This window comes from Protopterus annectens, chromosome 15.part0 (assembly GCF_019279795.1).
Source record: "Protopterus annectens isolate FY-2018-M chromosome 15.part0, PAN1.0, whole genome shotgun sequence".
Lineage (NCBI taxonomy): Eukaryota > Metazoa > Chordata > Ceratodontiformes > Protopteridae > Protopterus > Protopterus annectens.
In genome coordinates, this window is record NC_056749.1 from 499,949,603 (window position 1) to 499,971,645 (window position 22,043).

The window sequence follows — 22,043 nt, forward strand, 5'->3', positions numbered from 1 at the left end:
CTCCTTCCATCTACCTTTGATGTCCTCTGGACTGGTGAGCAGGTTGTTGCTGGCATCCCTTATGAAGGGTGTCTGGCTATCTTCTTTATCTTTATGTCTTTGCCTTGCAACCTGATATAGTTTCTTTGTGCCCCTTACTGAGTAACTTTCCAGAAGTTGGTACAGTGCCACCGATGCCCTATTCTTTGCAACTTCTTTCTTAGCTTTTTTGTTAGCCAACCAGTAGTCCTTCCTAGCCTGGTCAGTCTTTTCTGTCTCCCACTTCTTCCTGCACTCCTTCTTTTTTTTGATGACTTCCTGGACTTCTGCATTCCACCACCAGGTATCCTTATGCACCTTATTTCCATACCTGGCTTGGCCACATATCTTTTCTGTAGTCCTAACACATGCTGTTTTTAGGTGCTGCCATTCTTCTTCAACTCCACCTATTTCCTGCTCTTCTTGGGGTGCTAGAGCCCTGAGTAATTCCTTAAACTGTTGTACTTTCTCTCCTGTCAACTTCCAGGTCTTCCGCCTGGTCTCTGTTGACCTTAGAGCCTTCTCTGACCACTGCTTGCAGCTGATTGTGGCAACTAGTGGTTTATGCTGTGGGCCAACTGTTTCACTGGGGATGACTTTGCAATCATGGATTCTACCCTGGTGCATTTTCCTTACTAGGAAGAAGTCTACCTGAGTTGCATGTTAACTACTCTTGTATGTGATCTTGTGACTGTCTCTCTTTCTGAACCATGTGCTGGCTACTATTAAGCCATTTGCCAGACAAAAGTCTAGAATGGCTTCTCCTTCTTTATTCCTGTTGCCTCACCCTTGCGGGCCCAGGCAGTCCTCATAGCCTGTTCTGTCTATCCCAATATGTGCATTAAAGTCACCCATTATCAACACCAATTCATGTTGTCCTGCTTTATCTAGTAGGTCCTGCAACTGCTGTCTGAATGCACTCTTTTCCTCACTATCACAACCCTGCTGTGAGGCATAGGCTGAGATTATGAATACTGCCCTATCATTACACTGGAGTCTGACTGCCATGAGTCTGTCATTAATTTTGATGATATCACTTACTGTCTTCTGAAGCCTCTCTCTCACCAAAATTCCTACACCATTTCTAGCCTGCCCTCCACCTGAGTAGTAAACTCTGGATCCCAAGCCAAGTGGCTTTGCTGCACTGCCCTTCCATCTCATCTCTTGGATACATAGGATGTCCAGCCTCCTCCATATCATCATGTCATCCACTTCCAAGCTGCGTCCTGTCAGTGAACCTACATTCAGCATACCAATTTTCAGTCAGCAGGTTTTACATCCAGATTTTCCTCAACAGTGCTATCCCAGGTTACCCAGGCTGGGCAATTGGACACACAGCCAGCCAGTAGCTTATTGCCCCAGGGCTGCTGGGCTTTATAGCAGGCACACACTGGCCAATAGGGGCACATATACCACTCCCACCATTAACACAGGTCCCTGGCATGGGTCAGAGTAGGCTGGGTCCTCAACCCACTTATCACCAGTAACTACCCATGCCCATTTTTGGGAACATTAGTCAATATGACCGAATCACCTAGAGCCATATGTTACACCATCGAGTGACTAGACCTGCCATGTTGCACAGTCTGTGATCCGTATTCTCCTATCTTGAGGATACTGCGCACCACAGTAGATGCCCAAAGCAGTTGGACTGTACAACTCATCACCCTATAGGGCACCATATAGAGTCTGTGGTGCTGCCCACAGCTCCATTTCATTGGTGAGTTTGAGATGGAAGCACTGAGCATGTTTTTCGGACATGGGAGACACCCCATGGAGACACAGGGAGAAAATGCAAACTACAAACAGGCATTGGTCAGAGGTCAAGATCGATCATGGAACTCATAAACAAAGACATTGGTAACCTCCAAACTCTGGATCCCACCCAGTTCAGGTTTGTGAAAGGCAGATCATGCCTTCTGAACCTGATCGACTTCTTTGAGGCAGTCACCAAAGCCATAGATGAGGGTAAGGTGGTTCACACAGCCTATCTTGACCTTGCCAAGGCTTTCGACACCATCCTCCATTCTGGAATTATAGCTAAACTCACTAAACTAGGTATAAATCCCTACGTCACAAGATGGGTTGCCAACTGGCTCACTGACAGAACCCACACTGTAAAAGTTGCAGACTTCAAATCTGACCTCAAAGCAGTGACAAGTGGAGTACCACAGGGTTCCGTCCTGAGACCTCTCCTGTTTGGTATCTACTTCTCTGAAGTACAGGCTAACACAGAAGGCCTCTGGCTAATGAAGTTTGCAGATGACTGCAAACTAGGAGCCATAGTCAAGTCCCCAAATGATGTGGACATCCTACAGAAGGGTCTCGCAGAGGCAGATGCCTGGTGGCAGAGCCATGGCCTCAAGCTCAATGCCAAAAAGTGCAGTGTCATCCCCTTTGGTAAAAACTCTGTACCCACGAACTACCACATAGCCAGCAATCTACTTAACACCGAATGTATGATGAGACCTTGGGACCCAGGTGGACAGTAGTCTCTCCTTTGATAGTCACATCGCCACAGTAGTCAGGAAGTCCTTCTATGTGGCACACCTCATCATAAAAGGGTTCTCACCCAGGAAAAAGAGGTCATTGTTTCCCTCTACTCAACACTCATTAGACCCATTATAGAGTATAATGCCCCTTTTGGAATGTACCTCACAAGACATCTGCCGCAGCTGGAAAGGCCACAGAAGTACCTCACAAACAGGATTACTGGCCTCAAACATATGCCCTACACTGACCGCCTCAAAAAACTCCAGCTTTACTCCGTAGCATATCGCCTACTCCAAGGTGATCTCTGCCTAACATATAAAGCTAGGTCAAACCCAGAGCTGTTGGACATGCCACACCTAAAGAAATCCCAATCCCTCCAAGCTACACGCTCTAGGGACTTAAACCTTGTCAGCACAATAAACAGGACATGCTGTTGGGATAGATTCCTGTCCCAGAGACTTCCCATACTATGGAACAGGCTACCCATCTATGTCAAGCAAAGTTCTTCATTAGGACTCTTCAAGAAAAATCTTGATGAGTGGATGGGAAATAGGAAATACACCCCGGAGATCACTTCTGTGTCTCTGCTCAACAGTGGCACAGGAAAATAACTTTCTTGGGTGGTATAAGCCAGGGAAACTTGTTGGCTAGGCTTACGTAGGCCCTTGGGCCGATAGCCTAGTACCTACCTATAAACCTATGTACCTTGTGCATAGGAGGTGAAGACCTTAACCCCTAAGCCATCTGGTCTCTGTTTCCTATGACTTTCTTTTATTACCCTTTTATTCTATTACCATGATTGAGTTTTCGGCATTCTATCAGTGTAGTACCTCGCAGGATGCGCACTAGCAAATCCCACCCCAAACATGCCTCCAGCCTGGCAGAGGTAGCAGCAGCATGAATATTCAATAGTCTGCGGAATGCAATGTAATTAATATTCATCTTCTGTGCCAAAACCAGCCCAAAGTTTTATTACGATCATAAAAGAAAAAAAATATGTAGACATTCAGTACCAAAAAAAAAAAGAACCAAAACGTGCATAACTCTGTTTAATTACTGACAAACCAGTGCTTTATTATGGACATAAAAGAAAAAAATATGTAGACATTCAGTATTAAAAAAAAATAAATAAAAACACGGCTGCCTGTATTGGTGAAGAGTCATTCTTAGATTACACAATGCTTATATTATGAGAACGACCAGCACGGCCAGGGATATCAACAATCGTTTCCCGCTTGATCTCAGTAAGTGTAAACAGCATACATATTATCATTAAAACAATCTAATACACAATTAATACAGAAGGGACATTGATGGTAAACTGTCTTAGTTCACTGAATGCTTATAACTTACTCCTCTCCTGCTGACAATGGTGTGTTACCATCAGTCATGCCAGCTGTTTCATGGTTTCTCTTGCTGTTTTTACGTCACTTGGTGAAAGTTGCAACTAATTGTTTATATATGTAATAGTCAGAAATTAAAGTAGAAGCACTACTACCTAAATACGCTTGCTTGTCAGATGCTATAGCTGGATGTCGAGCTGTCCACATAAATACTAGGCGATAACAGAGAAAACTGGAATGCAATAGTGTGTTTGCATTCAACCCCACAAGGGGGTGCAGGGGGGCTTGACCCCCCCCCCCGAAAAAAGACTAAAAGTAATAATTTCTACGAGTTTGGAGTTCATTGAGTGTGTGAATATTAAGCAGTTTTACATGACTTTACATGAGAATTAGCATGCCTGCCAGTCATCGGGCATTTCCTTGTCCATTTTCCCTGTCAGTCACTACCAACACACCCATACCTGTGCAAAACTAAGCACGAGGTACTTCTCTAATATTATGGCAAGTTTTCTTCTAAATGACTATAAACTCTTGTCGGCATCAATTCTAGTGTGTAGTTTATACATTGTCGGAAGACAAGCTATTGGTATATAGTTTTTTGGATAGCTTCAAGGTTCATTCTTAAGTAGGAGTATTGTTTTTCCTGTTAACCAGGCTGGTGTCTGTTCAGGGTGCTCATATAAACAGTTCTTATTCATGGCTAAATCTTCATGTAAAGATGTTAATACTTTTAGCCAGAAGTTAGGTACTGCATCTTGGCCTGGGGTTTTCCAGTTAGGAGCGCTTCTTAACTTTGTTTCACTCTCTCTGGCCGTTACTTCGTCCCATTTCATATCCTGTACATTTGACCTTCTTATTCTTTCTTTTACTTCTTCTGTTATGTTCCACAGGATCTTCATAAATATTTCTTGAAAATGTATCTATTACTTCTTTTTCGGTGGTGTTTCAATTACTTTTACGTTTCACAATTCTCTATAAAATGTCTTTGAGTTATCAATAAATTTGTTATTTTGTACCTTTCCTTTATATTTATCTGCATATCTTCTAAGGTTTTTCAGCCTGTGCTCATATTTTAGTGTATAATTTGAGAAGTGCATGACAGATCTGAATATGTTCTGATAATGCACACTGCTTTTATCGCATCTTTCTGAGCATTTTTGTTGATCTATTCCCTATTTAAAGATACGTTTAGCTATATATTTATTTATTTATAGTGCTTCAGCCTCTAATAAGTAACAGATTGACTTTAACAAATGTTCATTCTGATAGCTAGTGTTTTGAATACTACTACTTTAATTAATTTTATTGGTTAATTACTTCATTTAATTTATCTGCTTTGTTTAATTAATGAGCTGATTGAATTAAGAAAAAGTATTTAAAGATTTGCTTAGAGCGTAAGGAATTAGATCTGAAGAAGCATACATTGTGTATGTGAAAGCGCTCATCTGTCTTGTGTTCTGGAATAAAAGTTTTTACGTTTTTGGAATCTACTAGTTACATTCTTTCGTTTGGACTGCCTTGATATTGAAATCTTGACCATCATCGTGTTGAGTTCACTTGTTTTGTTTCTCAGTTCATCTCTTCTATAGTCTTCTAACAGTGACACTTCTTGTCTTAATTGATTTACAGTTATCTGTTATTAATTTACCTGCACAGTAATATATCTTATTTACTTCTATTATATCGCATGAATCTCTATGGACAGCCCTAATTACTGTGTTCATTTCTTTTTTCAAGCTTCTTACTCACTTAAAGGTACAGCTAGCTTCAAAGGTAACCAGTCACCTGCTGGCATTGTGGTGGAATCAGTTGCTGTTATCATATACCTATGTTATCATTAGTCTGTATTAATCAGCTTATACATGTTGTCAGTCCATTTTTTTTTTGGTAAAGTGTCAACATTAGTATGTCTCTGTGACATAAAGGAGTGGGGTAGAATTCAACAATATACATACAGAGGTGGTGCTGCGGTAGGATTGTCGCCTCACAGTAAGATGCTGTCCGGTTCGATTCTCAGCTAGAGTGTCTGGAGATATGCATGAATGGGCATACCTTCGTTGAAGGTTGTGCATCAGGACTAGCAACTTGGCACGTAAAAATGAACTGCCAATCATTAGCAGACCGGAGTTCTGCTGTGGCGACCCCTAACCAGGAAAAGCCGAAAGACACATACATACATACAGAGAAGGGTTAAAGACCACCAGTGACAAGGACATTTTTCCCATATGCAGTAAAAACATATGGATGAAATGGAATCAGTCTCAGTGAGCTATAGATATGGATGGAATGAAAATATATCTGTAGTGTTATTTATAACTAACGTGTAATATCTGTGGTATGTAATTTGAAACCAATGACTTCTTAGGATTTCCATAAGTTGTATGTTCACTAACTAGTTTACATAAACCTTTTGATGCTTAGTAATATAGTAGTAGTTGTTAGAGCATGTAGTCAGATAGAAACATGAGGATGGAACACTGTATATTCTGTTGATATGTTGCCATGAGTGCATAACAGTTCATTTTAATATGCTGACTTTTTCTGCACTGTTTCTATATAACTTCCATTATATGTGTTGCATACCATATTATGAGAGTAACCTTTGTCATGATGTGTGTCACTGACTGTGGTTGTATATAACAGGCATATGACATTCTTGGAGTACGCATGCTCATTCTGTTTGGATGTACATTAACTGTGGAACAGCATTGCTATGGCATATTGGTTGTCCATAACCTTTTATGATATCCACTGCCATGGGTTCAAATCCCACATGCGACCTATGCAACTTTTAATAGATTGTACATGTAATGATGTTGTTACTTCTTATATATTCAGACATTTTTTTCATACTTATTCTGATTATCTATTCATATTAGTAATACAAATGAAAATGATTGTTTAGCACAGCTTTGCTTTGTAAATAAGATGTGAGATATTCAATTGACATATGCTTGTAACATCATCGCATCAATACTCAAGCCTCCATATAAAGTATAACATTTATATATCACACTCTCTTGCATATGCCAATCAGAAGTAGGGAAGGCAATTTCTCTCACAGAGAGAATGAAATTATAATTGAGGTTCCTGTCCAGCATCATTGCAGTCTTCTTGGATACACAGGCAATACTGTCTGAAGGAATGAAGTGTGAACAGACCTTCCAAACATGATCATTGCTTTGGGCAGTCACAATAGATCCAGTGATGCCTGTCAGTGCTGTTACTCTGGCATGATCCTTAGTGCAGCTGACAGACTGCTGCTATGAGAGGGTGAGGAATACCACTGGAGGTCAGCTGCTCTTGGCTCCCCAGATGAGATAGTGTTACTGGCCTCAAATTGTACCGCCAGAACATATGTTGTCCTCATGTCTAATGCTGACAGGTGTGGATTCTGATTACATCATAGCTGTGGTCCTGTCCTTACTGAGTAGTAGTCGTTCAGGTATTTCACCATGTTGGAAAGAAGCCCTGAGACCACTTTCCCTTCATATTGCAACATCAGGGTCACTACCAGAGTGTGTCACCATGATATTAGTAATGAGGGATCTGCTGAGCACACCACTTGACACTCCTTTCTTTTAGTGTATCAGGTACAGAATGTGCTTTAAATGGAAAGTGAGTCCAGTCTATTGCACAGAGGATGCAGAAGAAATTAGCCATAGCAGAAAATTGTTTTATAGTAGTTCTTTAATCCATGACTGCTGCTGGGAAGTGGATGTAATCATCCATCTTGGTGCACATTGCTGCCAGAAAATGCAGGAGAATTTGAATGGCAGCTGCCTGGAATACTCCAACGGCATCTTCCTAATGCTTCTGAAATGTTCCAGGGGCCAGTATACTTAGACTCAGAAAAACTTTTGTTAGCAAGTGTAAAAGTAAAAAAATAAAAATAAATAAATAAAACTGTGTGTGTGTGTGTGTGTGTGTGTGTGTGTGTACAAATGTGTACAGTGAAAGTGATTGAGTGTGGAAGCAGTCCGTGCATGTTTGTGTGTGTGTGTGTGTGTGTGTGTGTGTGTGTGTGTGTGTGTGTGTGTGTGTGTGTGTGTGTGTGTGTGTGTGTGTGTGTGTGTGTGTGTGTGTGTGTGTATGTGTGTGTGTGTGTTTGTACAAATGTGTAGAGTGGAAGCGATTGAGCAGTGGCAGCAGCAGTTAAGCTGTTTCATACCTCTTGATGTCTTGGCACTAGATAGAAATTGCAAAGTTGCTCAAACAGCAGGATTTGTGTTCGCATGCATGTTCTGATCGACAACTGTGTTTCAGGGTGAGGGGTAAGATTGATCCAGCAGTGGCAACAGCAGTTGAGGTTTGCATACCTCTCGACCTCTTAACTAGAGTGATCTTTGGGGAAAATGTTTCATTTGATGTCAGTAAGTGCTTGGGCTGACTTGGACAAACTGCTGAGGGTGTCTTTGGGGGAAATGTTTCATTTGGCATTAGTGAAGTGCTTGTGCATATATGGAGAAACTACTGAAGGGATCATTGGGTGGGAATGTTCCATTTGGTGGTGGAGAAGTGCTTGTGCATATATGGAGAAACTACTGAAGGGATCATTGGGTGGGAATGTTCCATTTGGTGTTGGAGAAGTGCTTGTGCATACATGGAGAAACTACTGAGGGGATCATTGGTTGGGAATGTTCCATTTGGTGTTGGAGAAGTGCTTGTGCATACATGGAGAAACTACTGAGGGGATCATTGGATGGGAATGTTCCATTTGGTGTTGGAGGAGGGAATGTTCCATTTGGTGTTGGAGAAGTGCTTGTGCATACATGGAGAAACTACTGAGGGGATCATTGGTTGGGAATGTTCCATTTGGTGTTGGAGAAGTGCTTGTGCATACATGGAGAAACTACTGAGGGGATCATTGGTTGGGAATGTTCCATTTGGTGTTGGAGAAGTGCTTGTGCATACATGGAGAAACTACTGAGGGGATCATTGGATGGGAATGTTCCATTTGGTGTTGGAGAAGTGCTTGTGCATACATGGAGAAACTACTGAGGGGATCATTGGTTGGGAATGTTCCATTTGGTGTTGGAGAAGTGCTTGTGCATACATGGAGAAACTACTGAGGGGATCATTGGTTGGGAATGTTCCATTTGGTGTTGGAGAAGTGCTTGGTTGGAGATACATGGAAAAAGTATTGAAAGGATCACGGGAGAAAAGTTTGATTTGGTGTTAGTGAAGTACTTGTGCAGATATGGACAAACTACTAAAAAGGGTCATAGGGGAAAATGTTTATTTTGGTGTCAGTAAAAGTGCTTGTACAGGCATGCACATGCTACTGAAATGATCATTGGGGAAGTGTTTAATTTGGTGCCAGTGAATGACTTCAGCAATAATGGACCAACTACAAAAGGGTTCATTTGAGGAAATTATTCATTCTGTCATCACTGGTCTGTGCTGACATCTTGTGGGGAAATGTTTCATTTGGTGTCAGTGATATGCTTGTGCAGACACAGACAACTTATTGAAAGCATTTATTTAACTAGTTACAGGAAAGGAGGGAAACAGGTGCAAATGCAGGCTTTTAAGCCAGAAAGTTGAAAGAGATGGAAAAAACTGCCCAAAAGGCCAATAAGCCACAATATCTGGGCCAGAAAATGCTCCTTATGTGGTAGGTAGGCTGCCTAGTGCTTACCACTCCCACTGATAAGCTAGAAGGCTTCCCTCCAACACAGAAAGGCTCGGAGGGCTTAGGAGCTTACAAACAGTTGTGGATACAGCAAATCTCTATCTGGACTACACTAGTTACAGGAAAACCAGGAAACAAGCTCAAACGCGGGCTTTTAAACCAGAAAAGTTGAGAAAGATGGAAAAACTGCTCAAACGGCCAATAACTACAATTTCTGGGCCAGAAACTATTCCTTTTGTGATAGATAGGCTACCTAGTACTTATCGCTGCCACTGATAAACTAGAAGGCTTCCCTCCAACTCAGAATGGCTTGGGGAGCCCAGAAGCTTACAAACAGTCCTGGATACAGAAAATCTGTTTCTGGATGAGACTAGTTGCAGAAAAGCAGGAAATGAGCTTAGATGTTTTTTTTTTTTTTTTTACAAAAAAGCAGCTAAAACAGCACTAAAAATAATTCAATTGCAGTGCAAGCTAGCACACTTGAGTTGTTGTGTCTCTTTCGGCTTTTCCCCGTTAGGGGTTGCCACAGCAGAACTCTGGTCCGCTAATGATTGGTAGTTGATTTTTACATGCCGAGTTACCAGTCCTGATGTACAACCTTCAACAAAGGTGCGCCCATTCATGCATGTCTCTACGCAGAAGACGCTCTAGCTGAGAATCAAACCGGACAGCGTCTTACTGTGAGGCGACAACACTACCGCGGCACCACCACCGCGGGACCATGTCTAGCAATATTAGACCAAATACAGTTTAAATAAATGCAATTAATTCAAACCGTATTCTCAACTAAATTCAATTATTGTTTTATTCAACTCTGAACAGTTAAAAATTGCCAAAAATATAATTATCATTGGAGATTCCAACAATTTTTTCTTTTTTTTTTTTTTTATAGTAAAGTAGAATGGGAGAAAGCAGGAACAGAAGATAATTCAAAGGTTAAAGACCTTAGTGGGTTGACCTTCTCAAATGTTTTCTCTGTATTAGGTAGAATGAGCTAATGACACTAGACTGGGAGGAGTGTCCCAGATAAAATTTAAATTTATGGACGGGCAACTGCAAAGCCACCAAGTTCTGCACAAATCCGTGCCTTTCCTTTTAGGTTATGGATGTAAGTATAGAATGCCTTGTGGTTGTCCTTTGTTGAGGTAACTAATGTGGGCTCATAGTTTGTCTTGGAGGACTTCACAAGAAGTCTTATTTACTTGTTTAAGCTGAGGGGGGAGTGTTTCCAGCTTAGGAGGTCTCACTCCCTCTTACTCCTAGACAACAATTTCTTCCTCTTATTGTAAAGACTGTTGATGGCATTTGTCCATCAGGGAGGTATGCTCTTCTTTGAGGAGCTTGTTTTGGTGCTATCAGATACATCCAAGTCAATCCAGCTATATAGGTGTTTGTATAAAACATTGGTGTAGAGCTCAGTATAGTTGCCATTTCGATCAGAGGGAGAAGGTGCAGTGAAGCTATTTATACCATCCCGTAAGTGGTTATAATCTGCTCTGTAGAAGTTTTTTAGTTTGTTGCTGCTGGGCTCCTAGACAACAATTTCTTCCTCTTAAGATCAGACAGGTGTCCCTGTGGACTATGATGTTTGCAGATGACATTGTGATCTGTAGTGAGAGTAGGGAACAGGTGGAGGAGACCCTGGAGAGATGGAGATATGCTCTAGAGAGAAGAGGAATGAAGGTCAGCAGGACTAAGACAGAATATATGTGTGTGAATGAGAGGGAGGATAGAGGAATGGTGAGGATGCAGGGAGTAGAGGTAGCGAAGGTGGAGGAGATTAAATACTTGGGATCAACACTTCAGAGTAATGGTGAGTGTGGAAGAGAGGTGAAGAAGAGAGTACAGGCAGGATGTAGTGGGTGGAGAAGAGTGTCAGGAATGATTTGTGACAGACGGGTACCAATAAGAGTGAAAGGGAAGGTCTATAAAAGGGTAGTGAGACCAGCTATGTTATATAGGATGGTGACAGTGGCATTGACAAAAAGGCAGGAGTCAGAGCTGGAAATTCTGTAACTGTAGATCAGACAGCCCATTTTTCTCATTGAAATGTGAGAGGTGTAGCAGTTACCTTGGGAGTAAGAAGTGTCTTTCAGATTTTGTTCATGAGTGAGAATAGAGGGTACAGAGAAAATGGTGACCTAATACATGTTGCTGCTGCAGATATACCAATGGTGTACTGCACTATGATGATAAAACACGAGCACAGCCACACCTCAAAACTCACAATTTATCAGTCAAGCTTTGTCCCTCATCCGTACACGTGGCCACACAGGCTGAATGAAATGGAAGCTTTTACTATAAATAAAAAAACTTGCCTTCCCTCCTCATCTTTTTTACCACTTGGGAAAGCTGGAAACTGGGAAGTTCTATCACAAAGCATTTGGACTACAGTTTGCATCCAGAGAAATACATTTAGACTGCATTTATAATTGAACTTATTTTGCCATTTAAATCAGATTTGTCTGTTTCCCCTTGCTATGAAGTTAAAACAGTTAATTTAATGCATTTTATAGTCTGCTTTGCTTTCTAGTTTCTGTGCTGGGTCTGTGAGTTTTTCTAAATTTGTTGTAGTTAGTTGTAACAAGAGGTTGTGGTAATTAACAACCCCCCCAGTATTTCCCAGTATTTTACCTCAGACAATCATTCTGCCATGTCAGTCTTGGGACTGCTGGAAAGCTTGATAACAGACCATTTGGACTATGTATTGAATCCAGAGAAGTATGTTTAAGCAACATTTATAATTGCACTTATCTTTCCATTTATATTAATTGTGTGTGTTTGCACTTTATCTGAAATTAAAGCTTTTAATTTAAGGCATTTTATTGTCTGCACTACTTTTTATTTTTTCTGAATTTGTTGTATCTAGTTGTAACAAGAGGCTGTGGTAACTAACCCAGCTCCCTGGTATTTTATATCACACGAGCAGTCTGCCATATTAGTCTTGGGATTGCTGGAAACTTGGAAGCTTGATAGCAAAACATTTGGACTACGTTTTGTATCCAGTGAAATACATGTAAACTACACTTATAATTGCACTTATTTTACCATTTGAATCGGTTTTGGGTGTTTGCTCTTTTCTGAAGTTAAAGCTATTAATTTAACACATTTTTATAGTATGTATTGCTTTTTGGTTTCTGTGCGGGGTCTAGGTCATTTTTATGCATTTGTTTCCTCTCCCACCCTTTGCATTCCTGTTGCTTTTATACTTGGAGGTTTTTGACCTGCCTCTCTTTACTGAATATGTGGCCCTAGAAGCTCCTCCCAGTCTTATCTATTCTGCTTGTCTTACTGGTTACTGATAGAATAAACTGGGAAGGTCCTCCCCTTAGACTGTTAGTGTACTTTGAAATTGCCTCAAAGTGTATATTTCTCATTAATGGCTTGTCTGCTTTTGAATCACCTTGCATTTACTAATAGCTAGTGTTAGACTTGGTTCTGGTACCTTTTTTACTTTTGGCTAACTAATTTGTGTTTTTACATTAAGAAGACTGGGACTGAATTCTTGTGTGAGTAGATAGGTAACCTAGTCTGTCCAAGTTGGAAAATGCACAAGGAGATGTGAAGTGAGAATTATTTGTTTTGCCTAGTTATATGAATGGTTTTTGATACCTTTTCACTTTTGGCTAATTAAAGTGTATTTTTACATTAAGAAGGTTAGGACTACAACTCTAGTGGGAGTAGAAAGGTAGCCTGGTATATCCAGTTGAGAAACACCGAAATGGGATTAAAGGGACAATTACTTGTTGTAGCTAGTTGGTATCTTTTGAGTTTTGGCTAACCAAAGTGTATTTTTAGATTAAGAAGACTGGGACTGCTATTCTAGTGGCAGTAGTAATGCCTGGTCAGCCTGAGTTGGAAAAATGCTCATGGAGACTTTAAGTGAGAAGGTTTCATCAGCCCCTGGCTTTAATTGAATTTCTTCTTAACCAATACTGTGTTCAATAAGATTTTGGGCTGATAGTCACCCAGGACTAAACATAGCACTTAGTAGTAAGCCAGTATTGGAAAAGAAGCAAATACAATTAAAGAGATGAAGCTATTGTTAACATTTATTTTGTGTATATACATTTACATGTGTATATATACTTTCAGATGTTGCATAGGTAATTTGTATGTTTTTAGGAAGTTATATAATTTGGGCTGATAGTTTTAATTTGTTCAGATTTTATTGGAGATGAATGTCATGTGATCACTGTCTTTTGAAATAAAACAGCTGTTAGAACACATATATAGATCTTTGCACTGAAGGTGGGTTGTATCCAAAAGCTGTATGTCCTGCACGTTTGTATGTTTTATTAAAGTTTTTTCAAGCTATGAGCATTTTTTGGTTTGAACTTGTGCGCCAGTGAAGTACCCAGAGCTCTGTCTTCAGCCCGCCTCTGTTTGGCATCTACTTCTCATAAATCAAGGATAATGTCAAAGGCTTCTGGCTCACCAGGTTTGCAAATGACTGTAAATTGGGAGCTGTCATACAATCTTTCCATGACACCTACAAGAGGGTCTAATGCAAACAAATGACTGGTGCAAAAGCCACAGATTAAAACTCAATTCAAAGAAATGCATTATAGTACCCTTTGGGAATTGTCCACCCAAAACAATTACTTCATCGATAAAACAACCTGAAGAGCTGACCAAAGAGTTAGGGATTTGGGAATATATGTAGATAGTTTTCTGGCTTTTGACCACCACATAGCCAAGATAGAAAGAAAATCATTCTGTGTTGCCAAACCCATAAGCAAGGATATGACATCCAGGTCCAAGGAAGTTATAGTACCATTTTATTCTGCCCTCATCAGATCTGTCATTGAGTATAATGACCCCTTTGGCATGTACCTAACCAGACACTTGCAATATTTGGAATGTTCTCAAAAGTTCTTCACCTGAAGAATCCAGGATATGAATACCCTATCCTATACAGATGGCTTTAAAGTCCTATCTCTGTGCCATGTCTCCCACAGGTTATTGAGAGGTAATCTATGTCTAGCATATAAGGCATCCTCAGATCCAGCTCTGATGGACCTCTTGCAGATCTACAAAACAGACAAACAGCACCAGAAACACTAGATCCAAGGATCCAATCATTGTTTGCGACAGAAATAGAATCTGCTGGCGGGACCAGTGTGTGTCTCAAAGGATCGGCACACTATGGAATAAGCTCCTCATCCTCATGAAGCAGAGTTCATGCCTAACCCTATTCAAAAAAAGCCTTGATCACTGAATGGGAAATTGCAAATTCACCCCCAGTCTGGCCTCCATGTCTTGAGAGACAGATGTCGACAGTAAGAAAGTGTGTTCTCAACTAACATAGCCCACACATAACCCTAAGCTACTTCTTTACTAATATACCCCACCATATAGGCCAAGGAACTCAGAGACAAAAATGGGTTGGATTGGGACAACTTGGTTTGTGAAAACCTTGTTGGTCTTTAGTCTTGTATAAAACTATGAACCTATGAGACCTTCACCAGGAGAAGAGATTATGAAATTAGATGCATGAGTGGCGAGGTAGATGCTGGAGGGAGGAACAAGCAGCAGCAGGTCTGAATTGCTTAGGAGAAGATGGGGATGAGAGTGAAAAAAATGGGACAAATAATTAAGTACAATATGTTTATATGAGGAAAAAAGTGATTTGCAGTAAGTGTGGAGGTGATGATGTTTGGGTAGTTGAGTAGTGGGAAAAAGTTGTGAGTAGTGATTGGGAAAAACATTACAATTTGAAGTAGATTGTAACAGAATTTGAATGTGGTTTAGTATTTGGGGAAGTATTTATTAGGTGTAAAAAGGATCCAAATGTCTGTGTTTCATAGGGACCAAGAGGAAATGGAAGTGAATATCCCATCCTTCATGATCCTATATAACCTGGTTAAAGGCAGTTGTAGGAATCAGAAATTGAAATCCCTGCTTTATCTCTACATTTGTTTACATATTAATACATATTGAAAATGCAAGGATCGGTTCCTTAAGGAAAATTCTGCAATTTTAGGAATCTTTTTTTTTTCTGAAGGAATCCCATTTATGATAGCTAGGACTTAAATCTTATTTCCATTTTATCACCCACAATCAAGAAGAAACTTTAGAACCATGGTCAGTTTTTGTATATGCTGCCACAAAAAATGATTACCTCATTACTTCATCTTCTAGGCATTGCTTTCTGGTTTATTGAGAAGGAGTGATGGCTTAGTTATGTATGTCTGTGCTGTCAAACGTTGCAAATAGAAATGTGTATTATGCCTTTTAAGTGCAAGACACATGAATTTGTATGTTAGCAGGAGCTGCCTTAAAGATAGCTTAAAGACCCTGGAGTTATACAGCATGACAGCACAGTTTGGACCTGGTGTGGAATAGTAACTGGTGGAAGAACCTGTTATATGGGCTTTTGTATCTGGGCCTGAGAAAGGCCTGTAGCCTTGGACTTATTTTTTAAAAGAGCAGCCCATTATATGAGGACTATAAAACTGAACATATGGTGGAGAAAAATTTAAGGTCATGTTATGTTTATGTTAAACGTCAAGTGGGCTATCATCTTTTACTCATGTTATGGAATTATACAACTGTTTGTGTTAAAAAGCCAAGTGAGGTATCATCTTTATATGTGTATTGTAGAATTACCCAGCAAACTTGTGGGTTTTAATATTGGCAGTGCTTCCAGTATTTCCTGCCTTTTGTTTATATTTTGGAATAAAAATATAATGCTTTCCTCATCAGTAATCGAGGAAGCCAGCAGTACAATATTAAAATGTCTTGATGTTTCAGCCAGCTCTGCCATGTGTACTCCATTTGCTGAGACATTTTGTGGCAAATTCCTCCACATACGCAGATGTATGATTAACATATAATGAACTACTGAATGAGAATTTCACATCCTCTGCTGCAGTGACAATCAGCAAATGATGCATAAAATGGTAGTTTTGATAATCAGAGAAGGTTGCTAAAAATGCTAGTATAACAAAACTGGTCTTGTGGTACACTGGGTCAGAGGTGCAGAGTAATTCATCAAGTAAAGTTATGATGGTTCTGACTTACACTGCAGCTGCACATGCCTTGCATGTTGTCCCACTACCCCAAAAGGCTAACATGAAAGCACCTTCATCTTTTAATCCAGAGAATTGCTTGGCTGAGTAAAATTCTATTCTATGAAAAGAAAGTGACTGCTGTAAAATCGGTCACCCATTCACTCCTGTGAAAGTACTTGCAGTGTAGGTAAGGTCAGTGAAGACATGAGGTTGGGGTGTTTGTTAGTGTGTGGATGCACATGGATATATGTGTCCATATCTGTAGGGGTATGAATGAAGTTGCAAAAATGTGCGTGTGTGTGGATGTGAGTGCATGAATGTTACTCTGAGTGTGATGTGTTACTGACTTTGGGTGTGTCTTGTTTGTTGTGTTGATTTGGGATTGTGTTCTTTTGTTGGGAGAGTGTCTGAAGTTTTGTGTGTGTGTGTGTGTGTGTGTGTGTGTGTGTGTGTGTGTGAGTGCATGAATGTTGCTCTGAGTGTGATGTGTGACTGACTTTGGGTGCGTGTTGTTTGTTGTGGGATTGTGTTCTTTTGTTGGGGGGGTGTCTGAAGTTTTGTGTGTGTGTGTGTGTGTGTGTGTGTGTGTGTGTGTGTGTGTGTGAGTGCATGAATGTTACTCTGAGTGTGATGTGTGACTGACTTTGGGTGCGTCTTGTTTGTTGTGTTGATTTGGGATTGTGTTCTTTTGTTGGAGGGGTGTCTGAAGTTTGTGTGTGTGTGTGTGTGTGTGTGTGTGTGTGTTTGTTAGTGTGTGTGTGCGTGCACGTGTGTGTTTGTGTGTGTGTGTGTGTGTGTGTGTGAGTGTGAGTAGGAGGGTTCCTTTGCTAACATGATGCATGGAATGCTAGGGAGAACATTAGCAAGGTCCAGTCAGACAACACTAGTGGGCAATTCACAGATGTGACAATGAGCTGATGATGAGGATTTCTTATTGTAGCCATACCTTTGTCTGAATCACATGTTCTCACCTTCGTACTAATAACTGACAATCATTAGTCATTCAGAACAAGCAGTGAGAATTTTTCTAAATTCTAAACATTGTTTCTAAATATAAACTATATTTGCTTTTGAAACTTTTCCCTCCAGGACATTTTCTCCCAGTTCTGGCTATCCTGGTTAAGAGAAAGAAAGAGAAAAAAAGAAAGGAGTTTCAAAAAAGTCCATTATAAGATGAAAGTGATAATTCAACTTGATTTTGCTGAATAATTACCTTTATTATCATCTGAACATAGCTGCTTGAGTTAGTTGTTATAGTTCTGGATTGTATGTTTAATAACTAAGGCAGCCATTCATCTGAAGATCCTTCCTTTTGGTTCCTCATAAAAACATTATAAATTAACGACAAGAATTTTAATACTAAGAATTTTACCAATGCATGCATTTACTTATTCTGACAGCAGGTATGGAGGGTTAAATGTGAGAGCTCTAGTTCCTATGGTCCAGTGTTTTATTTCCTCAGCCATTTGGTAATTGTGTGACCATGAACAAGTCACTTAACCAGAAATTGCTCTTGGGTTGCCCCTGAAAAGGGTCTAAGCAGTGGCGGCTTGTGATATTGGACTGCAGAACTGCAGCCCCCCTCCCACCTGTGAATCACAATGGTAAACTCCTGAACTGCATGCAAGCGTGCTTAGAAAGTTGAATCCGGACTGCTGTTTTACCAGTCTGGATTGAGGAAGAAGGCAGCAGTCTGCAGATGCCCTGGAAGTCTATGCGATGCTAACCACATAGACTGGAAGGGGATTGGACTGCAAGGTCTGCAGTCAGTCTCAGAATGAGATCGAGAACAGGAAAAAACAAAGCCCAGAAACTGGAACTGTGCATTCCAGTGCATGCTGCTAGAAGCGGGGAGGATACTCTGCTAGCAGACAAGATAAGCTGTGCATTCCAGCGTGCTAGAATGATTATTTAGAAACTTGGAGGATTTTACTCCGGTACATGTTGATTATTTAGAAATGGTGCATTCCGGCGTGCTAGTAGGTTTATTTAGAAAATGGAGGAGTGTTTGTGCTAGTAGGATTATTTAGAAATTGGGAGGATTTTACTTGTGCATTCCAGCGTGCTTGTTAGATTATTTACAAATGGGGAGGAGTGTGTGTGTGTGTTTGTGTGTGTGTAAGCATTCAATCGAAACACATTTTGATCGAGTTATTCCCCTATCAGCACTTTCATTTTAACTCCATACTCCCTTGTAATTATTGAGGTGACAGAGTCATACAGTCAAGGATCCACATATGCAGCCATTAACTAGAGATGCTTTCCTTTTCCTTCCTATACAATTTCTTCAAAGGACTTTATCTGAATATGGAAGGTGCGGTACTACTAAGACCAGTAACTGGCTAAGACCTTCCAGTTTGAGATATACATTTCTGTTTTTTTTTTTTTAAGTTCTTCAAGTTTGTGATGCACAGTTTTTTTTTTGTTTTTTTTGTTTAAGTTACACCTTCAGTGTTTTGTACTTTTTTCCTCTTTGAACACAGCTATAATCTGAGCTGAAGTACATGATTAGGGAGTTGAGGAAAAACCATTAAAACAGTGTTCAATAAAATGAGTTACAAAACTAACGTTCAGAAATCATTGCCTCACTATCAGCAACACTGGTCCTTAGTGAGAAATCTTCTGTGCTGATGTTGAAGAGTTTTAACAGGTATTCTTGGCAGTAAGGATATAGAAAGACATACCACATTCCCAAGTTTAAACAAACACAACTTAAAAGTGGCCAGTATTACACTTAACATATACCTGCATCCCAGTTAGAACTATTGGATGGAAGTGAGTAATGCCAAGAATCCCTTAGTTTGAATCCTTTTTTTAAAGGCATAAAAATTATTTTTCATGTTACCTTAACTTGAGTTTCCAACAAAGCTTGAAGCAAGAGTTTATAATTTGAAAACTGAAGTTGTTAGATGTTCAAACACCTATATAAATTTAGACATGGAACCTTCAAACTTCAGGGAAAGAATTGTCTCTTCCCTTTCTAATCTGTACACTTCAACAGCATATCCTAGAAGTGTGTAAATAGCATGGAGGCTTATGCGTTTCAACAGAAATCCAGAGAAAAGCAGCTTCTTATACAGTTTCCTATCTATCCACCATAACCTAACCATCCCCCTTAAAAAGAGGATGTGTCTTATGGTTCTGATCCTGCTTGCTTGCTTTCTTTTTTTTACTGTGAGTTTATAATCCAGTTCAGAAGAGCAAGGACTAAAATTCCTGATCTACTTCAATCCAGAGCAGTATTTAACTTTAAAAGGCAAAAGCTATAAGGGCAACATTATGAGACTAATGACATGATAAATAAATATAAATGATTATGATCCAGTCTCAGAAATAATTATAAAGGATTATGATCTGGTCTCTGAAATAAAGGATTATGATCCAGTCTCTGAAAAAAATATGAAGGAATATGATCCAGTCCCTGAAATAATTAAAAAGGATTGTGATCTAGACTCTGAAATAATTATAAAGGATTATGATCTAGTCGCTGACCATAATCAGTATATTATATGTTCAAGAGATGCATTTCAAGAAATTCACTTTGGTTGAAAAGCTGGTGAGTTAAATTTTGACTCCCTGTTGAGAACACCTCATGACAGGGGTTATGTTCAAAGAGAGATATAGACATAATTCATTGTAGTGAGTGTAACTTTACCTGTTCTCATAAACATTAGAGGAAAAAAGTGTAGCAGTGCTAAATGTTTTACAACTTGGAAAGATGTTACCCATGTACAATTGCTGCACAGAGAGCAGCCACCAAGGAAGAATAATGGGAAAGCTGCAAACTCTTCATTCAGAGTATTAAATACTTCATTCAGACTTAAAAAAAATTGGTTTAAGTGCTTACAGGCTTCCCGCTGCTCTTCCACTGTGGCATCAAAGTGCTAATAATGCTCCAGCAAAAGATTAGTACTTAGCAGAAGTGCACCTTCCTGCCTTCAGAAAGGTGTGTAATAAGCCTCTCTTTCCATGCTTTCAGAGTGAAATTGTACCACTACATGCACTCAAAATAATAATTCATTGTTCATCTAAGTACTCAGTCTAACACTATAAGAACTATGATTAAAGTGCATTCAAAGTATCCTGCAGCCATTTTCCAGCCTTGTTATGGTCTTGTTAGGATAATGACTCATATAGGCAAATATACAGCATAAGGAATTTGCTATCATTACTCCAGTTCACTGAATCTCCAGGATACCTACTTTCTAAGTAGACTTGTTCATATACCACCATTGGCAATACATAACATATTATTAAGGTTAATGGCACTCATCTAAAAGTGATGCATGCAATGATCCTATCCTATGATAAAAAACGTGGCTGTTCCTTAGGAGATTAGAACTAAGGAGGAAATCAGAATGCAGAAAAGAAGTAGAGATTATGTAATCTCCTGAAATAAATGGAAAACAAATGCAAACCATAGCACTGCTGCACAAAAAGTGTTTGCATTTCCCTAATACACCTAGACTGTTTATACACTTCTAGTTGGAATTAGTAGCCATTTTAATCAGACAAGAGACTGCCACAAGTCAAATGTATTTTCTTTGAATGTAGGTTTCAGTGCTGTTTCAATGAATGTGAGTTTCAAGGGCAAAGAAATGTTAATGCTAAGTCTATTTTCATTGTGAGACTGTATTGCTTTGTTTAGCAGACGTCTTAGTGTTTGTGCTGTAAAATGCAAAATAAAACTTTCAAATGAAGTCCAAATCATCATAGAAGTGTTTATGGTAAATGGGGCAAAATAGCCAAGTAATGGGACATTGGAATGGCTGCAGGGGGAGGCTCCATTTGACGATAATTTTATGAGGGGGAAGGGCATCAAACTCAAAGACAGCCCCAGCTGAACTATACCTCTCAACTGTCAGATTTTCACAGAATAAATAGATTTTTGTTTCTTATTTTTGGTTTCTTCCTCATAAAATTGGTGGTTTTCTGGCAAATCATTTAGGAATGACGTCACTAAATAATGGCAGACATTGAGTTTCAGTCTTCATACCCTTCAGAAAAATGCATGCTAAAGCAAGACCTGTTATTCTATCAACTGTCTGTTTATACAAGAGCAATTTTTAGTACTGTTTGTATGTTCCCCAATATGTTTGGCCTTATCCAGATTTCCTGCATTAACAGGTTGAGAGGTAAGTGCAAATAAATTGCTTTATAGAATTAGGCATATCCAAACCTCTGTCCCCGATTTTGGCTCAAAATGTTGGTCTCCCTCTAATAATCCCTGCACAGTCTCAGCCTGAGACATCATATGGAACTCCCTTGTAACCCCTTCCCACTCTGGGATGGGTGCACCCTCATCTCTCCCATCTGCTTCATCAAACACTCGAACTGCTAATTAAACCCAGGTCACTTAGGCTATAATCAGTGCATTATCACCCTATACCACCAGAGCAGCTGCTTTGAGATTCTCTTTTGATGCAGTGGCCATAATGAGAAGAGTGCATTCTTAGAAGGGGAGAAGATACCTTGAAAAAAGGCAGGTCCATGATGGAAAGAGAGCATTCTTATAAGGGGAGACGATACCTTGACAAA